Source organism: Giraffa tippelskirchi, chromosome 12 (genome assembly GCF_054371585.1).
Source record: "Giraffa tippelskirchi isolate mGirTip1 chromosome 12, T2T-mGirTip1v1.2.pri, whole genome shotgun sequence".
NCBI classification, from domain to species: Eukaryota; Metazoa; Chordata; class Mammalia; order Artiodactyla; family Giraffidae; genus Giraffa; species Giraffa tippelskirchi.
The window spans coordinates 58341511-58366421 of NC_137286.1; the positions used below are offsets into that span (position 1 = coordinate 58341511).

At 44.4% G+C, this 24911-nt stretch overlaps 1 protein-coding gene, 1 long non-coding RNA gene and 1 pseudogene across 4 annotated transcripts in view; 1 reads left to right on the plus strand and 2 right to left on the minus strand.

Moving 5' to 3' along the window:
• IGF1R (insulin like growth factor 1 receptor) overlaps window positions 1-24911 on the minus strand; it is a 306250-nt gene that overhangs the window by 161767 nt on the left and 119572 nt on the right. The window lies entirely within an intron of this gene.
• Window positions 8328-14682, minus strand: LOC145530260 (uncharacterized). Its single transcript, XR_014071615.1, has 2 exons — window positions 11033-14682; window positions 8328-9066 (listed from the first exon to the last, which is right to left on the minus strand). It is a non-coding gene; the product is annotated as an uncharacterized LOC145530260 (long non-coding RNA).
• Window positions 15321-17408, plus strand: LOC145530259 (nucleolar protein 56 pseudogene; annotated as a pseudogene). Its single transcript, XR_014071614.1, has one exon. The product of XR_014071614.1 is annotated as a nucleolar protein 56 pseudogene (transcript).

Consider the following 24911-nt stretch of genomic DNA (forward strand, 5'->3'; position numbering starts at 1 on the left):
TGGTTCAAAAGCCTGTTGAACTCCAGTCTGTATTTGGTCTCTCACAAGAAGCAACCCACAGCCATCCCCCCACCCCCAAATATCAACTCACTGAACATATAAAAAATTCTGTTTATGCATAGAATATTGGTACAAAATATCCAAAAATGAAAGTGAACCTTTCGAAAATTAAAACTCAGTAAATTCAAGGAAACATCCAATAATTAAGAGGAATAATAACTGCTTAAAATTTGGGCTTTGGGAATTTGGCCTCCCACCTGTCCCCATCTAGGGATGTAAATCAAAAAGATTGAAGTTATAAGATAAAAAATATATATGAAAAGATCCATCCTAGTGTGGCAACCTGTGCAGTAACTTCCCACCAGGATTTAGCCTTTGATGGTAATGGCTACACACTGACAGCTTTTACTTTAAAAGCCTCTTTCCAAACAAACAGACATCAAATCAAAACGCACATCTTAAAATTAGAAATGTTTTGCTAATTTGTCTTCTACATTTCCAAAGATGAATCTCATGCAGAAATCCCACTTGTGGGTGCTCTTATCTGTTAAGATACACGCAAATGCCTCAGAAATGCTTAGTCCATATAATGGTGGGTGTCAGTCATTTTCACTTCTCTCGAGATTAAGCAGCTACCATTTGAAGGCTCCGATTCTATCGCCCTACATATACAATATTCTGCAGTTAACACTCATTTGGATCAGCAAATAAATGGCAGGGGATGGTGTTACTGCCAGCCCTTCATACCTTAAAGGTATGAAGGCAATCTGACTCAAGTATTCTATAGGACATGAACTGGGGGATTTTTAAGGTAATAAGAAGGACAGAAAGAAACTCTTAACTGCCTGGATGGCCCTACCAAGAAAGAGAATTGTATAAACCCTACCCAGTGTCCTCCACTGAGTCCCTGGCCAGGTGAGGAGCTATGACGAGAGTATATACAAAAGCAACTGGAACAGATTTCCACTCTCCTCTCACCTTCTGCTTTTCCTGCAAACCACACCACCAAGACCCTCCATTTGTGCTTGTGTAAAATAACAGGTACCTTAAATGGGCTCCCTTCTGTTTGTGAATCATTGCCATGCAACATGGTGCTGACTGTGCCTATCATTAACTCGGCCACACATGCCTGTGAATTTTAACTCATTCCAGCACTGCAACTCTGTTTACTAAACGACACTCAGCCGTTATTGGTCACAAAGCCTTTTCACTTTCAACTTAAAAATGCGATCAGACAATAGGTGGTCTTATGTGACTGGCTTCTGTCACTTGGACAGTATCTCCAAGATCCATCCATCCATTTTACTTTTTATCAGGTGGCAAAATAGCTTGTCAATCTGTGATATCAACGCTTTAGGTTGGAAAACAGTCCTCTTTCACAGTCCATGGGTCACACGTTACATGGCAGGTGGTCACAGATAAGGATGGACTTCAATGCTTGAACAGATCACCACTCTTCCTGGCTTCATCCTTGTATGTGTAAAATTTAATGAAAAATAAACTGCTTACCATGGAGAAGGAAATGGCAGCCTGCTCCAGTATTCTTACCTGGGAAATCCCATGGACAGCGAAGCCTGGAGGCCTACAGTTCATGGGGTCACAAAGAGTCAGTCACAACTGAGAGACTCAACAACAACAAAAACTGCTTACTAAGTTTAATAAGTTACAAATAATAAGTTAAAAGTCAATTATTAGAGGAAAAGATACAAAGTAAGTTGGTTGTTGCCTTCTTAATTCTTTCGAGATACCAGAGTAACACTTGTTGCATTTGGTAAAGGCACAGCACCCTATAACAAGGGCAACCACACACGCAAGGCTTCCCTGGCATCACAAGGATGTGATCTAGCCACTAAAAGAGTATATGCTGACATTTATTAGTCAGTAGTTCATTAGGCACTGTTAAGTCATTTGTAATCAAGAATCCATCATCACGGTGCCATCTGAACAGGAACTAACAGTTATGAAAACTTTAAAAGGAAATTTGGGGACAAGCTTCAGCCTCATGAAAACTTGGGCATGGTTTTGTATGCGATTATAGTTACCTGACTAGGAGATATCAAGAATATAGAGAGAGAGGAGACCAGGGAGCCAGGGGCTTTGCTGAGTCCATCAAAACTGCAGGGACGAGGGCCCCAGCTCCTCAGTCAGCGTCCTTCCCAGGCCCCGTGATGTTTCCCTGTTCTACTCGCTGCACCCCAGCACCTGTGCTCCGGGCAAACTGCATTTGCGATGACCTCCCCCAGGTATGCTTCCACGTGGAAGTTAAGGCTTTCTCTGCAGGTCTGTCACAGCCCTATCGAGGTACAGGCCACCTGGAAAAACGGGAGAAATGATCCCTGATGGCTCCATCACATGCTCTGTTTAAACAAACAAAGCAATGATCTCTCTAGGCAAAGACACAGGTCACCCAGGTGCCCCCTGCAGTGTGCACCCCACTTCCCTGGTGTACTCAGCCCTGCAGCATCATGGCACATGCTTGCACCCCCAAACGCACACTGAGATGGCCAAGCATGATATCTCTTGTGATGCCAAGACCTTCTTCCTCTAATCACCTGCCCGGCTCCTTCCCAAACCCAAGTGGAACAGAGCCACCTGCTCCTTCACGGAGTACCATTGGGGCGCAAAGTCCCAGAGCAAAAGCCATAGGAACTCAGTGGCCAATATGTACTTCCTCTGGCTAAGTCACAGATGCTAAATGCTGGCAGGTGGGGTGCACTCAGAGCAAATCAGGGCTATTTTCTGTGTTTGGGCTTCCTTTTTCTCTGAGCTCCAAGAGCACCCCTCCTCAGACCATCTCCTCCAATGGTGCTTCCTCTGGGATTCCTCTCTCTTCAGAGTGGAAGACCCTCCCAAGGCCGCAAAAGAGCCCTTGGGTTAGAATAGGGGTCCTGGCCACAGGATTTAAGAACATATCCCTGTACAGCCTGCTTTTTTTTTTTAATTATTAAACTGTGAGAGCATCCAATGGAAAAGCGCCTTCCCCAAAGAAAAAGTTCAACGGCATACATAATTTTAAAGGTCCACTTCAATAGTCCTGGTTGCATTTAACTACATTTAAGAAATGGAATGTCACCTTCTTCATAAGGTATGGAATTTTCAAATGAAAGACAATGCCCTCCTCAAAGGAAAGGGACTAGATGAGGAACAGGGAAGCAGTGAGCAGAGGAAGGGCAAACAGGAGGCTGGAACTGTGACATTTGACTTTCTGAGACACACACTATATACATAATGAAAATGATTACAGTATAAACAACGATTAAGGATTTTTGCCTTTAAAAAAAGGCAGCTAGCCAGCTGACATCAACTTTATCGCCCCCATGGTTCCAAATGGAAAAAAGCGTCACAGACACAATTGTACAGCCTTAGAACAACGAGTTCTTGTAAACAGTGTAAGGTGGTTTTTTTTTTTTTGGTCTTTCAAAGATAAATAAAGAAGGCATAACCTAGAAATAATGTATCTATACAAAGAAAATATTACGCACAAAGAAAGAAGTTGGCAATCATGATCTGAGTTGGGTTTAAGGGTTTGCTTGTTTGTCTTTCCATTTTACAGAAAGGTAAATGACCAGGAAAGTCAACTGGGGAAAGTAAGCCACAGGCTCACGTGTTCTCGTGTGTTACAAGCACGACCTGCCTTCAGAAACTTAAAAAAGGGGGGAAGGTGGTTACAAAAGAAAAAAAAAAGAAAAAGTCACTCTAAAACTAATTTCTGAATTGAAAGAGAAAATAATATTTAACTGACTCCTGAGCATAAAAATTCTTGAACCACTGTAATCAATTGAAACTGATGCTAGAAGTAACTGCTGAGAAACCACAAAAAAACACAAAGTCCACTGCTTTGCTGGAAACCAAGGGGATACAGAGCAAAGGGAAAAAAAGAAAAGGGGGCGAGAAAGCGTGTTTTTGCACAAGGATGGCTGAAGCTGCTTCTGCACAGTCCCCACGCTGCGGAACATCTGCGGCAGCTCAGGGGACACCACCAGCCCGCACCACCCTCCCAGGGCCGTCGGGGCTCAGCACGGCCCAAGAAGCCTCAGGGAGCCCTGGTCAGATCGAGCAGTAAACAGACAGCTTGAGAAATCACACAAACTGCAGAGCTGACATCATTATTTACATGCAATCAGAGAAAAGATCCCCCGACAAAAGGAGACGCGCATTAGATAAATGCCTTAAAAATCCTTTAATGGAAGAGATGCACGTACTATGTAAACAGACACTGCTATCTCTGACTAAACGTACCCTGCCTAAGTGACGGGGCTCAGAGCACAGGAAGAGAGTCTGGGATGTTGGGATGTCAGAGAAGCAGGACAACTCGCCCTCTGACCTTAGCTGGTCCCAGCTCGGGGCTCCCCACAGGGGAGGTGCCCTTGTCTCCTCCTCCAGCGTCGTCCGTGCGCACGATGCTCCCCTGAGCCCTGCGATGAGGGCAACGGCAGCCTCCATGCGGGCCATTCTCTGACTTTGGAAGTGGCACAAAATCTACTGCTTTCCAGTTAAAATCTCTCCATTCTGAGGGTGTCTCTAACTTCTGCTTCTGCACAAAGCCCCTCAGTCCAGCATTAGCGCATGCAGGTTACCCCAGTGTTCTTCACCAACCTATAGCAACCATGGACCCAGTTACCAAAACCAAAAATGCCACTAAAGGGGAAAAAAAAACCCTGGCCATCCCTGGAATGTGGCCCCAGGCTCCGGTGGTCCCACAGGCAAACTGGGGACCCCACCGTTCCTCACGAAGAGAGGGCCTCACGACTCATTCCTGCCTCCTGACTGCCTGCTTTGCCCTCTGCAAAGGAAAGGTCCTCACGCCACAAACGGCCTCCAGGCACGTGTACAAAATGCTTGTGACCCATTCAAGAAGCAGACACACACCCCTCACAGAAACTACCATTTGAGAATGCCAAGTTTTTCCTTCTGAGTTGAGGATTCTCAAAGTTTCCACAGAGTGTTTTCAATGTAGAACTGATCTGGGTTGGAAATACACCCGGGGTGAGGGCAAGTGAGCGACCGTGTCAAAGTGTTAGTTGCTCAGTCATGTCCGACTCTTCGCAACACCATGGACTGTAGCCCGCCAGGCTCCTCTGTCCGTGGATTCTCCAGGCAAGAATACAAGTGGGTAGCCATTCCCTTCTCCAGGGGATCTTCCCAACCCAGGGATCGATCCTGGGTCTCCTGCATTACAGATGGATTCTTTACCATCTGAGCCACCAGAGAAAGGGTCACCTTTTTCAGGCTCAATAAAAACGGGACACTCAATGCCCATTTTCCATGGGTTCAGAGCTCTAATAAAGGTGGGGGGGGGCTGGGTAATGTTTAACTTGGATGCCAACAGGCAACATCGCCTTGGCCATTTCCATGTGCTCACAGCCCAACACCTTCTCCTGGATTTAGTCAACCTGTTCACTTCAGTTCAGTCATGTCCGACTCTTTGCGACCCCATGGACTGCAGCACGCCAGGCCTCCCTGTCCATCACCAGCTCCCAGAGCTCACTCAAACTCATGTCTATCGAGTCGGTGATGCCCTCCAACCATCTCATCCTCTGTCGTCCCCTTCTCCTCCCACCTTCAATCTTTCCCAGCATCAGGGTCTTTTCCAGTGAGTCAGTTGTTCATATCAGGTGGCCAAAGTATTGGAGTTTCAGCTTCAGCGTCAGTCCTTCCAATGAATGTTCAGGACTGATTTCCTTTAGGATGGACTGGTTGGATCTCCTTGTTCACAGTTTTGAGGTGGGCGCTGTGACAGGGTCTGCACTTGTCTGAAGGTGTTTATTTGGAGGGCTATGGGGACATGCTCTGCCCAAGCCCCAGATGCAGAAAACTCAGGTTGGCCAGGAGTGGCCCAGAGGGTAACTTCCTTCTCCCCTGCAGGCCAGACAGATGCCGGGGAGGACAGAAAATGAGCCGCACGGTGACTCCTTCCCCGAGCCAGGACGGGAGGCTCTACCCGACTCCCTCCAGCCAGGTCTCATGACGAGGACTCACTGGTGGTGATGGATCCAGGGCACTCCTGGGGATATTTAAACTGAGCTACGGTCTTCGGGGATGTCATCACCAACCAGAAATACTGCCATCCCTGCCCTGAAGGCAGGCCCTATGCAGTGCTCAAGTGGGTGAGAGAGGTGAGGAATGCCCGTACCAGGATCAGTTCTCCACGACTGAGGAAAAGGTTAGGATGGCAACAAGCTGGGAGGGTGTTCACCTTTCAGAGGCAGCTCCAAACAGCCCAGCTCGCAGTCCACCTGCTAGGGCATCTTGTGACCGGCTGGCCCGGGAACAGTGTCCTCCCCTAAACCATGCCAAACAAGCCCCGTGAGGGAAAAAGACTCACACGAACCCGGACTATCTTCCCAACGTGGGCAAAAGAGGACGGAGGCTTCACGGTAGTATGCAACCCATAAAGACGCTGCATGGAGGTCCCCCCGCTCTGAGACCTGGGACCCCTCCTGCAGTCAGCTACTTTTTTTCCAAAAATGGGTGATCTGTTCAAAAAGGTCAAGATATTAGTTGCTGTTGTTGTTTTGACTCCCTGCTCAACAGTAAGACCACACAGTAAGGACCATCTGCAACAGTGATAATTACTCTGAGTCCGAGGTCCATGAGTCAAGGAAACCGAGCTTCGTCTTCAAGTTTCCCTCCCCTTGCTCTGCATCTCCTGGCCTCGACACGGGTGTCGGCCCTGAATGGCTGGAAGGAAGAAGCCCCGTACAGAGGTCATGAGCTGGGAAATCTAATGCTCAACCAGAGACCTCAGCAACTTGCTTCTGACGCCTCTGATTCAGGAGCCTCTACGTGGCGAAGCCCACAAGTGCATGGGGGTGTCTGGGGCAGGCATGGACCGTGCTCGGAAGGGGAGGGTGAGACAGGCACCAACGAGAAGGCTGGGCAGGGAAAGCCATCCATCATCGGATCAGACAGCCACCAGCAACCCAGGCACGCAGCATCTCAGCCCAGCTAGGCTGCAGTGCTCAGCTAGCAGCTGTGCAGTGTGCTTTGTTCAAGGAAACCTGAAAGATATCCACACTCCACACGTACAACACGGAACCTGTACTGGGCGTCCCAGTACAGACATGGTCAGACCTCCTGCCTCGCTCTCCCTTACTGCCTGGGGAGGCAATCACACCAGAAGGAGCTCTGAGGGAAAATGACACAGGCTACTGAGTATTGACATTAACAGTATAAAAATAGCAAGCTAGATTGCTTTACCCACTTATATGTTTGAATCCTCAAGATGCCTCTAAAGGTGTATTTTTTCTCAATGTACTGATGAGGTCTCTGGACGAGTTTCACAAAACCCGTGGGAGATATCATCTCACACCTATCAGAATGGCAATTATCAAAAAGACAAGCAATGAACAGTGTTGTTGAGAATGTAAAGAAAAGGAACCCTTGTGTACCACTGGTGGGAGTGTAAATTCGTGCAGCCACTATGGAAAACCATATGGAGGTTTCTCAAAACAATTAAAAATAGAAAATAGGATATAATTCAGCAATTCCATTCCCTGGTATTCTTCCAAAGAAAACAAAAACACTAACTGGAAGAGATGCACCTCTACGTACTGCAGCATCACTCGTAACAGCCACGACATGGAAGTAATCTAAGTGCCTACCAACAGATGAATGGATAAACAAGATATGTTACATACAGAAATACACAATGGAATATTACTCAGCCAGAGAAAATGAAAGCTTGACATCTGCAACATCATGGATAGACCTAGAGGGTATTATGCTAAGTGAAAGAAGTCAGAAGAATAAACACAGATACCACGTGATTTCACCTGTACGTGGACTCTAAAAATGAAACAAACAAACATACAAAACACAAAGAGGCACAGGTACGAACAGGCGGCTCCCAGAGGGCAGGGGGCAGGGGAGGGAACGAACTAGGAGAAGGAGAGTAAGAGGTACGACCTTCCAGCGACAGAACAGTTGAGTCACCGGGATAAAACGGACACTGTGGGGAATACAGTCAGCGATAATGTGATATCTTTGTATGGGGACAGATGGTGACTAGACTTGTGGTGATTATTTTGAAATGTATAGAAATATCGAATTACTGAGTTGTACACCAGGAACTAACACAGTATTGTAGGTCAATTATACAGCAAAAACAAACAAACTCATAGAAGCCGAGATCAAATTTGCAATTCCCAGAAGTGGGGTGGGGAGAGTGGCAATGATAATGGTGGTCAAAAGGTACAAACTTCCAGTTATGAAATGAGTCAGTACTGGGATATGACGTGCAACATGGTTCATATGACTAATGCTGCTGCATACGTTATGTACGAAAGTTGAGAGTAAAGCCTAAGAATTCTCATGACCAGGAAAAATATTTTTTTTCTTTTTCCTTTCCTTTTCTATCTATGTAAGAGGACGGATGTTCACTAGCTTATTTCATGGTGCATGGAGGTCAAACCACTATGCTGTGCGCCCTAAACTTACAGTGCTGTATGTCAATTACATCTCAATAGAAGTGGGGTTGGGGGGAAAAACCCTACAAGTCATGATGTCTGTGGGATCTCAAAGCCCATGCCCCCAGGACTGGTCAACACCACATCCAATGATGAGTGCAAGTTTTCTAGGGATGCGATCACTTGACGCTCCCAAATTCAGTGTACAACACTACTTTCATACGCTACAGTGAAACAGGGAATTGTAATATCTGAGAGAAAGAAGGGTGAAGAAACTCACACGTCTAAAAGCACCTGCAAGCACTTGACCGGGTACATTCAGTTCTTGGTACAAACAAGATATACACTGCATTGTTTCTAAAAACATCCTTTATGTAAGAAAATTAGATTCAGTTCCTTGTAACAAGATGTCATACTGATGAGTTGGAGGTTAATTACTATGACACATTAACCAATCACGACAAATTTCAGTTAGAGACTGTAACCATAAAATTACAAACTCAGTTCAGTTCAGTCACTCAGTTGTGTCTGACTCTTTGCGATCCCATGAATTGCAGCACAACAGGCCTCCCTGTCCATCACCAACTCCAGGAATTTACCTAAAGTCATGTCCATCAAGTTGGTGATGCCATCCAGCCATCTTATCCTCTGTTGTCCCCTTCTCCTCCTGCCCCCAATCCTTCTCAGCATTAGGGTCTTTTCCAATGAGTCAACTCTTCGCATGAGGTGGCCAAAGTATTGGAGTTTCAGCTTCAACATCAGCCCTTTCAATGAACACCCAGGACTGATCTCCTTTAGGATGGACTGGCTGGATCTCCTTGCAGTCCAAAGGACTCTCAAGAGTCTTCTCCAACACCACAATTCAAAAGCATCAATTCTTCGGCCCTCAGCTTTCTTTATAGTCCAACTCTCATATCCATGACTCACATACATGACTACTGGAAAAACCACAGCCTTGACTAGACGGACTTTTGTTGGCAAAGTAATGTCTCTGCTTTTTAATATGCTATCTAGGTTGGTCATAACTTTCCTTCCAAGGAGTAAGCGTCTTTTAATTTCATGGCTGCAATCACCATCTGCAGTGATTTTGGAGCCCCCCAAAATAAAGTCTGACACTGTTTCCCCATCTATTTCCCATGCAGTGATGGGACCAGATGCCATGATCTTAGTTTTCTGAATGTTGAACTTTAAGCCAACTTTTTCACTCTCCTCTTTCACTTTCATCAAGAGGCTCTTTAGTTCCTCTTCACTTTCTGCCATAAGGGTGGTGTCATCTGCATATCTGAGGTTATTGATATTTCTCCCAGCAATCTTGATTCCAGCTTGTGCTTCTTCCAGCCCAGCGTTTCTCATGATGTACTCTGCATATAAGTTAAATAAGCAGGGTGACAATACACAGCCTTGACGTACTCCTTTTCCTATTTGGAACCAGTCTGTTGTTCCATGTCCAGTTCTAACTGTTGCTTTCTGACCTGCATACAGATTTCTCAAGGGGCAGGTCAGATGGTCTGGTATTTCTATCTCTTTCAGAATTTTCCACAGCTTATTGTGATCTACATAGTCAAAGGCTTTGGCATAGTCAATAAAGCAGAAATAGATGTTTTTCTGCAACTCTCTTGCTTTTTTGGTGATCCAGCGGATGTTGGCAATTTGATCTCTGGTTCCCCGGACTTTTCTAAAGCCAGCTTGAACATCTGGAAGTTCATGGTTCACGTATTGCTGAAGCCTGGCTTGGAGAATTTTGAGAACTGCTAGGAATTATTTCCCATGTTTAGCTGTTCCCCTCCACCTTTTAAATGCACACACATACACACACACACAATGTGTGTGTGTTCATATTCTTTCTACTTTAACTTGTCAACAAACTAGGCATGTTGTAAATATACAGATACAAATGACAAGTGATTTGAATTGTAATAACTCAGGTAAAAAAATTACCATAAACTAGGACATGTAGTCAAGTATGAGTTAGCCTGGTCTAAAGGACTCAGCAGGATAATCCATGTTTTGGCCAATCCTGACCACCCTTGGTTTTTTTCCTCACCCTGACACTATTCTCTCTAGCAGAAAAAGCAAAAAAAAGATTCTCAGATATCTCGTACTGAAAAGTTGGAAAAGATTCCCCTCGGCCTCCTCTGTTTACTGCCATAAGGAGGAGAATGCCAGTTCTTTGTACCATATATCAACTAATCCCAAGGTAGAGGAAAACTTGTTACACTTAAAAACTGGATTTAAATGTTATTTGATATGTGACAGACCAATCAGAAACTGTGCATGCACACAGTACCCAAATGATTTCTAATCTTTCCTAAGAAGAAAGAAGGAATTTTACAAAAAGAGTTGTTTTAAACATATATAAACTCACTTTTTCTGGGAAATAGCATCAGTATGCTCCATAAAACTTATCAGGTGGTTCTTAATAAAAATAATAGGAGTTTACATACATACTGTGCATAAACTAACTTCTCTAGACTAAGTTAAAATTAAATGCCATGGTGTGGTGATAAGACAGCTGTTAGTAGTATCTAGTACAGGAACACACTTTGAAATAGAAAAACAGTCTACTTTGTCTTTAAGAAAAGTAAGATTTTATTTTAGCTTAAAGTTTAAAAAAACACAGAAACCCTTCTGAGATCATAAAAAAGGCAAGGAATTCTCCTCTCATCATCTTTATTCAGTCACTACAATAAGATAAGAAAAAGAAATTAAAGTCATACAGACTGAAAAGAAAGAAAGAAAACTTTTATCTCTACATGATTGTCTATTTAGAAAATTCCAAGGAATTCTAAAACACAAACAAACAAGCAAAAACACCACCACCAACAACAACAAAAAACAAGCCCCAACCCACCTCCTAAAACTAATAGGTGAATTCAGCATATTGTATTTTGATATATTGGAATGAAAAAAAGTAAATACTTAGGCACAACTCTAACAAATATACACAGGAATTGTATACTGAAAACTACAAACTGCTCATGAAAGAAATTAAAGAACAATGAAAATACACGGGGAGACACACTGTGATCAAGGAATGAGAGACTCAGCAGCATATAGATATCAGTTCTCCCACAAACCCATATATAAATTTACTGTAATTCTTAACAAAGTGCCAGCAAGGTATTTTAAAATGTAGGCATGCTTATTTCAAATTTTATATCAAAAGGCACAAAGGACTAGAATAGCTAAAACAATTTTGAAAAAGAAGAATGAAGTGGGAGGAATCAGTTTACCTGTTTTCAAATTTTACTAGAGAGCTACTCAACTCGAAACTGTGTGTGACTACCAGAGGAAGAGACACAGAGATCAATGCAACGGAAAAGGGAACCCAGAAACAGACCCACACAAATACACACAACTGAGGAGCAAAAGCAAGTCAAACGGAGGAACAAGAGCTTTTTCCACAAATGAGGCTTAAGTAGACATCCTTCGCGGGGGAAAACTCAATCTACCTCAAAAATTAACTTAAAGTGAGCCGTGAGCCATGTAAAATATAAAACTATAAATCTTTTAGAAGAAAAATAGAGAGCCTTTTGGGGGTCTAGCACCAGGCAGAGTTCTTGGACACCAAAAGCACAAATTACAAAAGAAAACAATTGCTAAGTTCCACTTTAGCAAAATTTAAAACATTTGCTCAGCAAAGACCTGGTTAAGTAGATGAAAAGATAAGCTACAGATTTGGAGAAAATATTTACAAACCATAATCGAGTGAAGGACAGTCTCTGGAGTACAGAAAGAACTCTGAAAACTCAGCATTAAAAAACAAACAATCTAGTTAGATGATCAGCAAAAGATAGGAACAGATGTTTCACCCAAAAGGATATATGGATTGCTAATAAATGCATTAAAATCCCAATGGCTAAAATCATTAGCCATCAGGAAAATGCAAGTTAAAACTCAATGAGATAGCATTCCCTATCTATCAGAATAGGCTAAAATAAAAAATAACACCACCACCAGATGCTTGCATGGATGTGGAAAACCTGGGTCACTTATACATTGCTGGTGGTTACACAGAATGGTACAGGCATTCTGGAAAACAGTCAGACAGTTTCTTAAAATACTAAACATGCATCTCCTATACAACCTGGCAAGTGCATTTCTGGGCATTTAACCCCCTAAAATGAAAACTTACATTCACACAAAATCCTGTATATGAATGTTCATAGCAGCTTAAAAAAAAAAAAAAAGCTCCAAACTGGAGAGAATCCAGATGTCCTTCAAGAAGTGAATGGTTAAACAGGCAGTGGTACATCCCTGCCATGGAATACTGGCCGGCAATAAAACAGGACACCCAAAGACCTGGATGACTCTACAGAGAATTATGCTCAGAGGAAAAAAGACTAAATCCCCAAATGTTACGCATTGTATGATTCCACTTCAGAAAGTGAAAGTCAAGTGAAAGTGTTAGTCCCCCATACACGGGAGCCTGCCAGGCTCCTCTGTCCATGGAACCCTCCAGGCAAGAATACGGGAGTGGGTTGCCATTTCCTTCTCCAAGGGATCGACTTAGGGATCGAACTTGGGTCTCCTGCATTGCAGGAGGATCCGTTACCACCTGAGCCACCAGAGAAGCCTGATTCCACTTAAAGAACCTTCTTAAAATGACATTTTAGAGGTGGAGGACAGATTAGTCGTAATGAGGGGTTAAAGACGTCATAGAAGTAGAGGAAGTGGATGCGGCTATAAAAGGGCAAAAGGAGATAGATACCCTTGCGGAGATGAAAACGTTCTGTATCTTGACTACACTAATATTAATGTCAATACCCCAACTGTGATACTGTAATACAGTTTTACAAAATATCATGATGGGGGGAAACTAGTGTATAGGATTACTCGGTATTATTTCTTGGTATTATTTCTTATAACCACATGTGAATCTATCAACTCAAAATAAAAAAAAAAAAATTAATGGAAAAAATCTTTCAACAACAATACATTCACTTGCCATCCTCCAGCAGCCTAAGCAGACAAATAGCTTCTTGCAAATCACATCATTTTCCCCTGTAGGCTGTCCAGATGTAAAACAGATCCTGCCCATGCGTTACCACTTCATCAGGAAGTCACAGCTCCAAAGAGGTTAATTTTTAAGTCTTTATTTAGCAATCTCATCTTTAAGCTAAATTGCATTCTTAGCAGAAGGGCCACTTTAGTCTTAATAGTTTAGGATTATATACTACAAAAACAATAGACTAAAGACAGAATTCAAAAGTAAGCAATCACAATAATTAGTACAAAAGAATTTCTAAGCCAATTATTGAGCAACTTTCTGAAGGAACAAGACTATTTTAAACTAAAAGAATGCATATCCAAGACATGTTTATTGCAGGGTTATTTGTAATACTAAAAAACTGGAAACAACCTAAATGCCTAATTTGGAGTGATTAAACAAATTGTGCCCATCATTCCAGCCTTATGCAATGGTTAAAAATAACAAGGTAGGTGTACTGTCACTGAACGATAATCAAGGTAAATTATTAAGCTGAAAAAAGGTTCAGAACAATGCAGAAGAATGATCCCATTTCAGTTTTCAAAACTATATTAGAATATGTGCATATAAAAAACAGTGAGATGTAAATACATGAGATAGAGTAAATACATGAGATGGAGTATTTTTAAAGTTATTTGTAATAATTCAAGGGAAAGGAGTGATGACTTGGATGGTTGAAGGACTTTTTGCTATAGACATTTTAAAATGTAATCTTACTGTTAAAAAAAAAAAAGTCAATCAGAACACAACTTTAGAGTCCTATCAATCAATTGTGATTAAAATAAGGTATCTTTTCCATTTAATTCAACTTGGTTTTTTAAAAAAGCTACTTCTTTTCATATCATCCCTCAGATTCAGGTATTTATCCAAATCTGTCACTGAGTTGCTCCTTCTTAAAAAGTGACGAGAACAGGGACTCACAGACTCATGTCTTTCAAGGAACCCTACATGTTAATAAGAAAGTTATTTGCTCACAGAGATTTGAGAAATGCTGTTTAAAACATAAACAGGAAGAGGATAAGATAATCAGTCTGTTACTTGGCCAGTGCATGAAAAGACGCTTAGTGGATTTCAGAGTTAGAGAAATGCTGAACTTGACCCCCTCATCTGTGCAATACCCTAATGTTGTCCATATTGCCCACCAAGTAGACAAAGATAGGAAATGGACTCAGTATGACCTCAGTGCCTGGTACGATGATAGCACAGGGTATCCATATATTAATATAAGGAGTATGTGATGTGTATATGCAAATAAGAGTTATAAAATCCAGAAGGTACATACATAGTTCCAAGTAGTTTACATATTTGCCTTATAATCTTGTTAATACCATCATATTTACCAAGGTAGAGTAAATGTGACAAGTCTATTTCTATTCAAAAATCATTTGATAAATAGGAAAAATAAAGCCAAGTACTACTTTACAAAAAGTTCAGTTAAATAAATCAACTGAAAGCTGGGAAATTGGGTTCCACAAATGATAAGCAGAGTTGTCCTCAGTTATTTGGCAGTTCCCCTTTAAAAGGTAAAAACCTTGTGATGGATTTAAATATGATCTGAGGTGCAACATCAGCAGTATGGAGGCGATACTCAATTCCAGCAAAAGTGATGAGACTAGTCCTCTCCACACCTCAATCCCAATACATTCCTCTTTTTTCCAAAAAAATTTAAATTTGTCTCACTTACTGAAAATTCCACATAAAACTTCAGCATCACTTTATTAAGCTTCAAACAAAGTACAGAAACAGTGAAACTGATTTTAAATTATAAATCAATTAGGAAAGAGTGACACTGGTAATATTCCAATTTCCCACCTAGGAAAAATGACATTTCACTATACTTAAATCTTTTTCTATACTGCTCAGTAAGACTGGATAGATTTTCCATAAATATATCCTGCAATTTCTTATGAGAGTTATTTTTTTTGTCATCTGGATTATATCATTAAAAAGAATGCAGTATTATTCATCTCAAATATATTGAGCAATTCAATGAAATCGTCCATCTAAACCTTTAGGGAATCCTTCAGAGTCAACCTGCTTGCAAGAACAGTGAAAGATGACTTGTAATTAGCATGTTAATTTCACTTGTAAATAAAAAGTAAAATTCATCAAGGTACTTAAGAGTTCTGTCAAGGCTACACAGTCACCTTACAGTCTTATCTATTATATTAATTTACAATATTAAGGATTATTAAGTCAGATATACATTGCAAAGCACTTAAGAGGACTGTCTGGCAGAGAGAGATTTTTAATAAATACGAATGCCTGCTGTTATTAGAGAAAAATGTCTGCCTAGCTTCATTCTTGGCCACTAATTTGCATAGGTGGCATTAAACTGTATGAAGTATGTATTTTGAGTAGACCCTGCTGAACCCGCTGTCTGGCGGCTACCCTCTGGTGCAGGACTCTCTGGATGACAGCTTTGTAAGGCTGCAGGCAGGTCGCTCCAATAGCTGAACATCCTCAAGCCAGAGAACTTGGTGTTTTAATGATCAAAGAAGAACAGGCAACTCCAGCTCTACCCTCAGACGTGCCCACCAAGGAATGGCAGGAAAGCTCCACTGATAATGAAATTTGTCGCTGACTCTTCTTTGCTTGGGTTCCGTCTGGCCCCCTTAACCTCTGTTCCACCAGGACTTTCAGAGACGGGCAGAGCCACTGGGGGCCTGTGGTCCTGGAGGAGGTGCAGACCCTGCCTCAGGTCCCATGGGTATCACCTTCCTCCAGGGACAAGCCCAAGCCATGTGCTACTCTGTTACCGCCATGTCTGACTCCAGGTGAAGAGACAGGACTGTTTAAGGATTGGTCTGCATCAGAAAAGATTCTGAAATGTGCAGCTCAAGCTAATAAAATTTCACAGTGGTCATCTGAAACTTAAAAAGTAATCAAAACCTCCAACTATCCCTGTCACTTGAGTAACTTACTTTAACCTCTGTGTGACTCAGTTTTCTTATCTGTAAAGTGGGCACAGCACTGCTCACCAAATGAGGTTGAGATTAAATAAACTGATACTTGCAAAGCACTTGGGATGATACCTAGCACAGAGCAGTGCTGTGTAACTATTTGTTGAATATATGAAACAAACAAAAGTCTATCTTAAACCTTAAGAGATGGCCAGTCCTGGTGTCTGAGTGATTCCCTGGGCCCAGCAAAGGGACCAAGTTTCCAGAGCCTTGAAGACAAGGGGTAACACCCCAAAATACGGACTCATTTTCCACTCTACCTTCATTGGCTGAGCAGCTGCCAAGAACAAAGGTCGCATCTCCCGATACCTGGCAAACAAATGCAGTATTGCCTCACGAATCGATTGCTTCTCTGAGGTGCCCACCAGTGTTTTTGGGGAGAAGCTTCGAGAACAAGTTGAGGAGCGGCTGTCCTTCTATGAGACTGGAGAGATTCCCCGAAAGAATCTGGATGTCATGAAGGAGGCAATGGTTCAGGCAGAGGAAGCGGCTGCTGAGATTACTAGGAAGCTCGAGAAACAGGAGAAGAAACGCTTGAAGAAAGAAAAGAAAAGGCTGGCTGCAATTGCCCTGGCTTCTTCAGAAAATAGCAGTGCCCCGGAGGAGTGTGAGGAGACAAGTGAAAGACCCAAAAAGAAGAAAAAGCAAAAACCCCAGGAGGCTCTTCAGGAGAATGGAATGGAAGACCCATCTGTCTCTTTTTCCAAACCCAAGAAAAAGAAATCTTTTTCCAAGGAAGAGCTAGTTAGTAGTGATCTTGAAGAGACAGCTGGTACTGGAAGTCTCCCCAAGAGGAAGAAATCTTTTCCCAAAGAAGAACCAGTTACTGACCCTGATGAGTCAGAAAACAAGAGGGTCCCCAAGAAAAAGCGGAAATTGTCTTCCAAGGAGGAGCCACTCAGCAGTGGACCTGAAGAGGCTGCTGCCAGCAAGAGCAGCGGCTCCAAGAAAAAGAAAAAGCTCCGAAAGCTATCCCAGGAAAGTTAGAATGGACATCTTCCTAGTGGGGCATAACTTACAGAGGTATTCCCCATCCCATCCCCTAGACCCAGTTAAATAAAAACAAATTCACAAGAAAAAAAAAAACAAAACAAAAAAAAACCTTAAGAGAATTAAAAAAAAAAAAAGTCAAAATTTTTAAAAGCTAAATTTTAGAATCAATTGCATTTTTAAAGTCATCACTAAACATGAGCTACTGCATTCACTTGTGCTGGATTATATAACAGACAAAAAAACTTACTCTCTTGGGAATTTCCAGAACCCTGAGCACAGCCAAAATACACTGACCTTGAATATATTGTTCTTGAACAAAGTGGCTGTACTGAACACGGAATTGATGTTACTACTTAGTACCTAGCACACAGTGCTGAAGGCTCTCATGCTCCATTATCTGACAGTGATGCCAGAATGGAAGGATAATACATAATTTTTAATCTTATTTAAAAGGTATTATACACTCCCAGAGCACTTACAAGGAACTACTCTTCTGCTCTTCCTGGTTTGCTGTCTGCTCATCAGCAGAAAGACAGCTGGTTTGGGGGCTGGTGATGGGTTTTTCCATTGTTTTCAAAAGACAGAGAACTACCCACATGCTAACTTCCAGAGACACGAGACAGTGATCTGCCCCCAGAAATCACACAGCAAAGGTCACTGTCCGAGACCCGACACGCAGCTCCAGGCAGGACAGAGAGGAACGAGAGGCGGTCAGTCCGAAGGGAGAAGCCTCATCTCCTACTCCACAAAGAGAACAGCTCAGGGGTCAGGCAGGGGGCCTGCTCACTCAGAGGCCGGCAAGTGGACACCCAGCCCAGGGTCATCCCCATTCCCCACTCTGCTCCTCGGGAAGGCATCCTTCCTGTTCTCAAAGAGCCTGCTGGCTAGAGAGAGTCAGAGGCTGAGCCCCTGTGCCACTGGGCTTCTGCGCCATGTGACAAACGGAATCACAGCCTCAGCCTGGATCTCCTCACCTGTGCAGTGGGGCCAGGGCGGTGCGGAGGGGGACCGGGCAACTTCCAGCAGGGATGCAGGTCAGGAACAATGAATAATAAAAAATGAGGGATTATAAACGAATAAACCAAGTCGATCCATACCCTGAGCATCAAGGATTATGAAAAAGGACCCAAAGGAGTGAGACACTCTTAATTTTCCAAATAATGAAACTGTTGATACAGGTAGACAGAACAGGCCTTACAGGTTCTCTGCTCCCCGCTAGTTAAGATACCGAGATGTCACACAGCACAGAGATGACAGAGTCCTGGAGCAGACCCCCTGCTCCGTGAAGCCCTCAGCAGGCCATAGGCGAAGCTGGTCATGATGCCCACTGCCCTACTCTCATACTCTCAGAACAGAGCTATAACTGCCCATTTCTGCTCCCTTTTCCCCCTGCAGACTGGTCCAGGACTAGTCTCACTGAGTTCTGCAGTGTCATTGCGAAATACTCCACCTGGCGTGCAGTGGGTGCTTAATAAATGTCAAAAACCCCCCACCCCCACCAACACAACAGCATGCGTGGGTCTCTGTACCGCCAGGTTCTCCTCCCCTCTGCTCCCACTGTCAGTCCTCACCTAGGTCTTACTATAACCATCTCCACATGGGACCCCGACAGCAACCTCACCCTACTCTCATGGGACCCTGACAGTGACCTCACCCTACTCTCAGACAAGCAACGCAGCTGCTCCACGCTGCTCCTCTCCAAGTCCAGGGGGAACGTCTGCATCCTCCTCAAGCTAAAAGGCCACTCTCTCCCTGAGCTATCGGCCCATGCCTGCATCGCCCAGCTGCCTGCCATGCCATCCCCCGACTCTGGGTGGCATCTACAATGGGCATCATTCCTTAGCTGCTCTTTCCATCACGGACACGTGCAGCCAGAGACGCCAGAGCCATCCGCACCCCGAGGTCCCCCTTTGGTCACCATCCCTTCCTTCACTGAAGACGTCTGACGCAGCCCACGAGGCTGGCTCCTTGGCCAATACTTCCATTCCTAAGAGCCTCCCCTAGCCCCTCACCACTTTTCCCAAACGCCACAACCCTGAACTTAAATTCAAGGCAAGTTCTTCCCTCTTTGAAAGCTCATAGCTAACAGCTCCTAGACTTTAAACCTGGAAAAGCACGTGGACCTACCCTACCCAGCTCCAGGGTCACGTGACACTGAGGGATGGCCCATTTCAAACAAACCCCACTGAGCAGCTCCAAGGAATGTCTCCGTCTGGGGCAAGTGTGAAATTCAAACGCAGACCGTGATCAGGAATCAAGTGCACTTCTGCACGCCGCCCCCCAGGCCCCCTGCCGCCTCAGCGACACACGAGGGCTGACACGGTCTGTGCGCACATCCCGGGAAGCAGACCGCAGCCCTCCCTGGCGCCCGGTGATTACAGGGCCAGGCTGAGCGCAGCCACGAGAACCCAGAAAGAAAGCCTTCTGTGAAACCAGACACCGTGCAAGGTCACAGAGACAGCGAGAGCCTGTCAATCCCGAAAGCCCTTCTGGGAGGAATTTTCCTAAGCACCTGTATCCAGCGCCAGCATGACGGCGGGCTGGACACATACCTGGGGCGACCAGAGCGCGGAGCTGGCCACCCGGCCGGAACGACCACTTGAGGTCCTGGACAGTCAAGACTTGGGTCTCCGTTGGGCATTCCTGTGGACTGACATCCGGGCACAGACCAAGCAACCAGTCTGAAAACACTCTTGCGACAAGACAGAGCCCTCGCCTCGCTCACGGCCGTGGCCTCAGGGGGCTGAGAGGAGGCTGGGTCAGCATCACCACAGGTGCCCAGCAGGGCAGCCCCTGTGGGCTTGAGCTATGCAGACCCCTGACTCCACCCAGGGGCCCCCAGGGGCTCCTGACGGTAAGGCTTCTGAAGTCAAGAACTTAGAAGGCAACCCTGCTAATAACTAACACGCTTTTTGGTTTGGGTTTTTCCTTTCTTTTAAAGAAATACCATCTTGCCCCACCTGCCCTCCCTTCAGGAATTTAAAGAAAATCACCACAAAGAGAAAACCAAAGTCAGTCAAAAGCTGCTTAAAGGATGTGCAATTACGTGCGATTTAGAAAGTCTACGTGTGATTAAAGCCACAGAGAAGGCCGTGTTCTTGGCAAATGCTCAGCAATGTATTCAAGCAAACACTCGTTCCACTCCTAATAACCCCCTCCCCCAGCACCCCTCTCTAACTGGCACACATTTGTTCAGCAGGCCAGTGGTTCTCCAAGTGCGGGCCACCACCAGCAGCAGGGTCAGACCCGCTGAGTCAGAAAGCCCTCGGAGGAGGGGACCCAACCAGGTGAGTCTTCACCAGCCCCCAGGGGTCGGGTCCCAGAGCCTCAGCACGCGGCTGCGACACGCGGGTGGTTCCCCCGCAGGACGCGCCTGAGACACCCGAACCACAGCTGACCATCGGGGAAAAGCAAAGCAGAATCACAGCGAGTGTCGCCTGACCCTGCTGGGACGGCTACCTCGGCAAGACAGGAGACAATCACTGCTGCAGAGGATGTGGGGAAAAGGCAGCTTCTACACACTCCCGGTGGAAACGTAAATTGGAGCAGCCACCGTGGAAAATAGTAGGGAGGCTCCTGAAAGCATTAAAAGTGGAACTACCATATGATCCAGGAATCCTGTTTCTGGGTATAGACCCGCAGGAAATAAAACCGATCTCTCAGAAAAGTGGTCTGCACCCCCACACTGAGTGCAGCATTATTCACAATAGACAAGATAGAGGAACAGCCTCATGTCCATCTGCGGATGAACGGGTAAAGAAAATGTGGTGTGTACATACACAGCAGAATATTTTTCAGCCATAAAAAGAAAGATCAGGGTTGCCTGCTAATCCATGACTGGTAAAACAGAGACAGGGCAGCACCCGAGAGACACCAGACACAGGGATTTCTCCTGTGATACAGAGGCCAGACACAGCGCTGAGAGGGGCCGTGACGTTAGCCAAACAGTAAACCTGAACCTGAAGTCTGGCTGAGGACAAGTCAGGTGTTGCCTGTGCTGAGGGCTCCCGGGGTCCCAGCATCACCAAGGGCCCAATGCAAATGCCTCAGCTCTTATCTACCTGTTTTCCTTAGGAGGAATCCAGGGTTAAGGCAGGGCAATAATTACACAGCCCCCAACTGGAGCCAGGACTCACACCCAGGACCTCCCAGCAGCTGTGTGAGCTCAACCTCAGGTTCCCTGAGCTACAGAATGAGCAAGCGAGACCCTGCCTGTTTTCTGATCTAATATGCAACTACCAGCTCAACACATTTCTTGGTTTTTTGTTTTTTTTAAATTATTTTAATTGTAGTAAAACACACGTGGACAAATCCCATGGACAGAGAAGCCTGGCGGGCTACTGTCGTCCATGGGGTCGTAAAAGAGTCGCTGTTAGCGACTCAACAGCAAACATACCATAAAAGTTACCATTTTAACCAATTTTAAATGCACATTTCAGTACTGTTTAGTACATTCATACTGTTGACCAACCATCATAAATCATCACCCATTTCCAGACATCTATTGTTCTCAAAACACTGAAACTCTGTACCCGATAAACACGAACTCCCCACTCCCTGCTCCCCCGAGACCCTGGCAACCACCCTTCAACTCTCTGCATCTAACCTGATTACTCTCAGAACCTCACACCAGCAGAATCAAACACTGTTTTCTTTTTGTGCTTCCTCACTTCACTTAGTACAACGTCCCCAAGGTTTGTCCATATTACATCACACAATGGAATTTTCCCTTTTTAAGGCTGAATAGTATTCTACATTTCTTCTTAAGGAAACAATTATCAGTTGAAAAACACTAACCTCTGTAGTCAAGCTCTGTACTTCCCGGGCCTGAAAACACAGACATTGCTCTCACGCAACACACCGTTCTCATGTGATTTGCGGTAAACGGATCCTTTACTCCTTTGTGGGACAGTGTGAAAGGTGTCCTCTAATTTTCAATCTCTGCCTTGTATCTTGGCTCCACAATCAAACCAATGAATCCAACCTGAATCATGAGGGACCCATGATGGCGCTGTGGCCAGCCTGATTTCAGATACAACATTCCTACGAAGACTTGGATGGGAAGGAACTAAAATCTGATTTGATGGGACTGGGGGAGGGCTCATAAAACCTCAGTGAATGGCCTGCCTCTTTCAAGATCCTCTCCATTTTGTTATAGTATTATATCGACCCACAGCCTAATTCTTCAGCCTATTTCCAAATTAGCAATTGACCAACAGTCAGCTCCAAAGGAATAACAATAATTGATTCAAATGGGTTATGCAGTAAAGAAGATTTGCAGAAAACTGAAACATACAGAATTAGGGTGGGTTTCAGGCACACTTTGCTCTGGGCTCCCTCTCCACTCTTCCGTGATTCCTTCCATCCTGCCCTCATCCACCCACTGGCTTCATCTTTAGGCTGGCTTCCCTGTGATCACAAGATGGCTTCAGCACAACTGCAACATGCAACCTTATTCACACTGCTTCTGAGAACCCACAAGGTCCTGAGCAGTATTCTAATGAATCAACTCAAACTGTACTGTTAAGGGTGGCCAGGAAATGCCTCCCACTGATCATAATGCGGGACTGTGTTATGTTAACAGCGCATCTTTGGGGGACGGGAGGATGCTCTGATCCCCTTACGCCAAGTTTGAGATTAACGTCATCCAATTCGTATCCCTACTACACAGTATAGATAGATCCTCAAAGGAAAATCTGAGTGCTGTGAGCAAAAGGAAATGGGTGTCGGACCATACACCCCAAGGCACCTCACGGCTTGGGCAACACTGCATAACAAGCCTTGTGTTCAAGTTTCATGTACTTCTTAAGAACTTTTTGATTAGAATATTAAGCTATGTAGCATTACAATTCCCCTCTCCGCCTCAGGGAACTGATTCATCCCTTATGATCAAGTTAGAGTTTACAGGTGCCTTAATTTTTCCTGATTATGTCTATGTTTATAAAGTTGAACTTCCAGGTCAACAGTAGCCACATTTATCTTTTAGAAGATGACAGTCACGTGGCACCCCAAGCTTCGCACAGCCCCCAATATCCCGAATGGGAGCACATAACCGGTGGTCGGGCTGAGAGCTCCTGAAACAGGAGCTGCTGACCCTGCAGGGCAACAGCAATGACACAAAAGTCTCGGAGTGCTACAGCCAGGGGAGAAGGTGATAAACACTGGGAACAATCTTTCCACTTTCTTATCTATCCTTGACCTGATCTTACTTAACCCTATTTATTCAGAAAGAGGAGCATGCAAATGTGAGGCGAGATTCTCTAACTCTGAGGTTAGAGCACAAACCTGTGTATTATAATGCAAGGAGCACTTTGAATCAAGGAGTTGCAATGGCTCTACCCACGGGGGAAGGAGAATGATTCAACACCCCCTCGCTCAACAGCAGACACAATCCTGAGATCAACAGGCTCTGGGCATGATCTTTATTCACATGCCACGGAAAGAGTAACAGTAAATCGTGACTGCTACTCCTGGTTCACTTCCCCCTCTGCACCTTGCCCACCTCCAAAGCACCTTTGGAAGTCTTCCTCCATCTAATTCTTCAGAAACCTTTCTTGTGATTGGAATAGCCTGTTCAATGTCAATCCATGGAACAGAGCCTACTACTCCACAAGAAGTTAAAAAAAAAAAAAAGTACAGCAAAAGTACCAACCACTTTGAAAAACCTCTTTTACCAGGGACTAGAAAGTATTAATAAATCAACTGTAAGAAACATTCACACATGTAAAACAGCCAGTTTTAATAACATTGTTTTAAGGTTTATTGAACAAATTCTGTAAGTCAGAAAACTGATCCTCAAACACCTGCTTCATGTTTTCAGAAATTTTCAAATTATTCCACAATTGTCATGGGGTTATATCTCAAAGAAAAAAAAAAATCATGCTTTTAGTTCAACTAAAACTGTATGTTTATTCACAGTCTGGGGTCTCGGTGGAGAAGCCCTCGGTGCAGGCATGTAAAGAGCCAGGAGCAGCTTGCTCATTTGAGAACTCAGCTGTGCAAACTGGTCTTTCCACACCTAAGCTGCTACAAATACACCACTAGAGAGGAGGACACTGAAGCAATTCCCATGCTGCTAAAAAAAAGTAAAAGCCTTTCTGCCTACTTAAAAAAAAAAAACGCAGGCACAGCAGGAGAAGGAAGGAGGAAGGGAAGGAGGGAAAGTCAGCCTGAACATCGGTAACCTGATCAGTGCACGGCTGGTAAACAAAGAACACCCTGGGCTTTATAAAATTGCCAGAAACTAAACAAGTGAGCAAACAATCCAAACTTAACCTGCCCTTTATTTTCTTCCTCTCGCTTATCCTTGTACTTGCTCCTTCTGAAACAAGGGCCTTATCTCTCGCAGGAGTCACTGCTATCTGCAGATGAACAGCGTGGGCAGCAGGAGCCCCGCCTGAGAGCTGCTCTTTCTGGGAGGCGTTCAGGCCACACTGGAGTTTGCTCTGTGGGCACCACCTGGCCCGGACCAACTGCCTCACCTTCTGCTGCACCACTTTCTTGTCCCGTTTTCAAGTCAAACACACATGCACATGTAAGCACACACATCTGCAAACG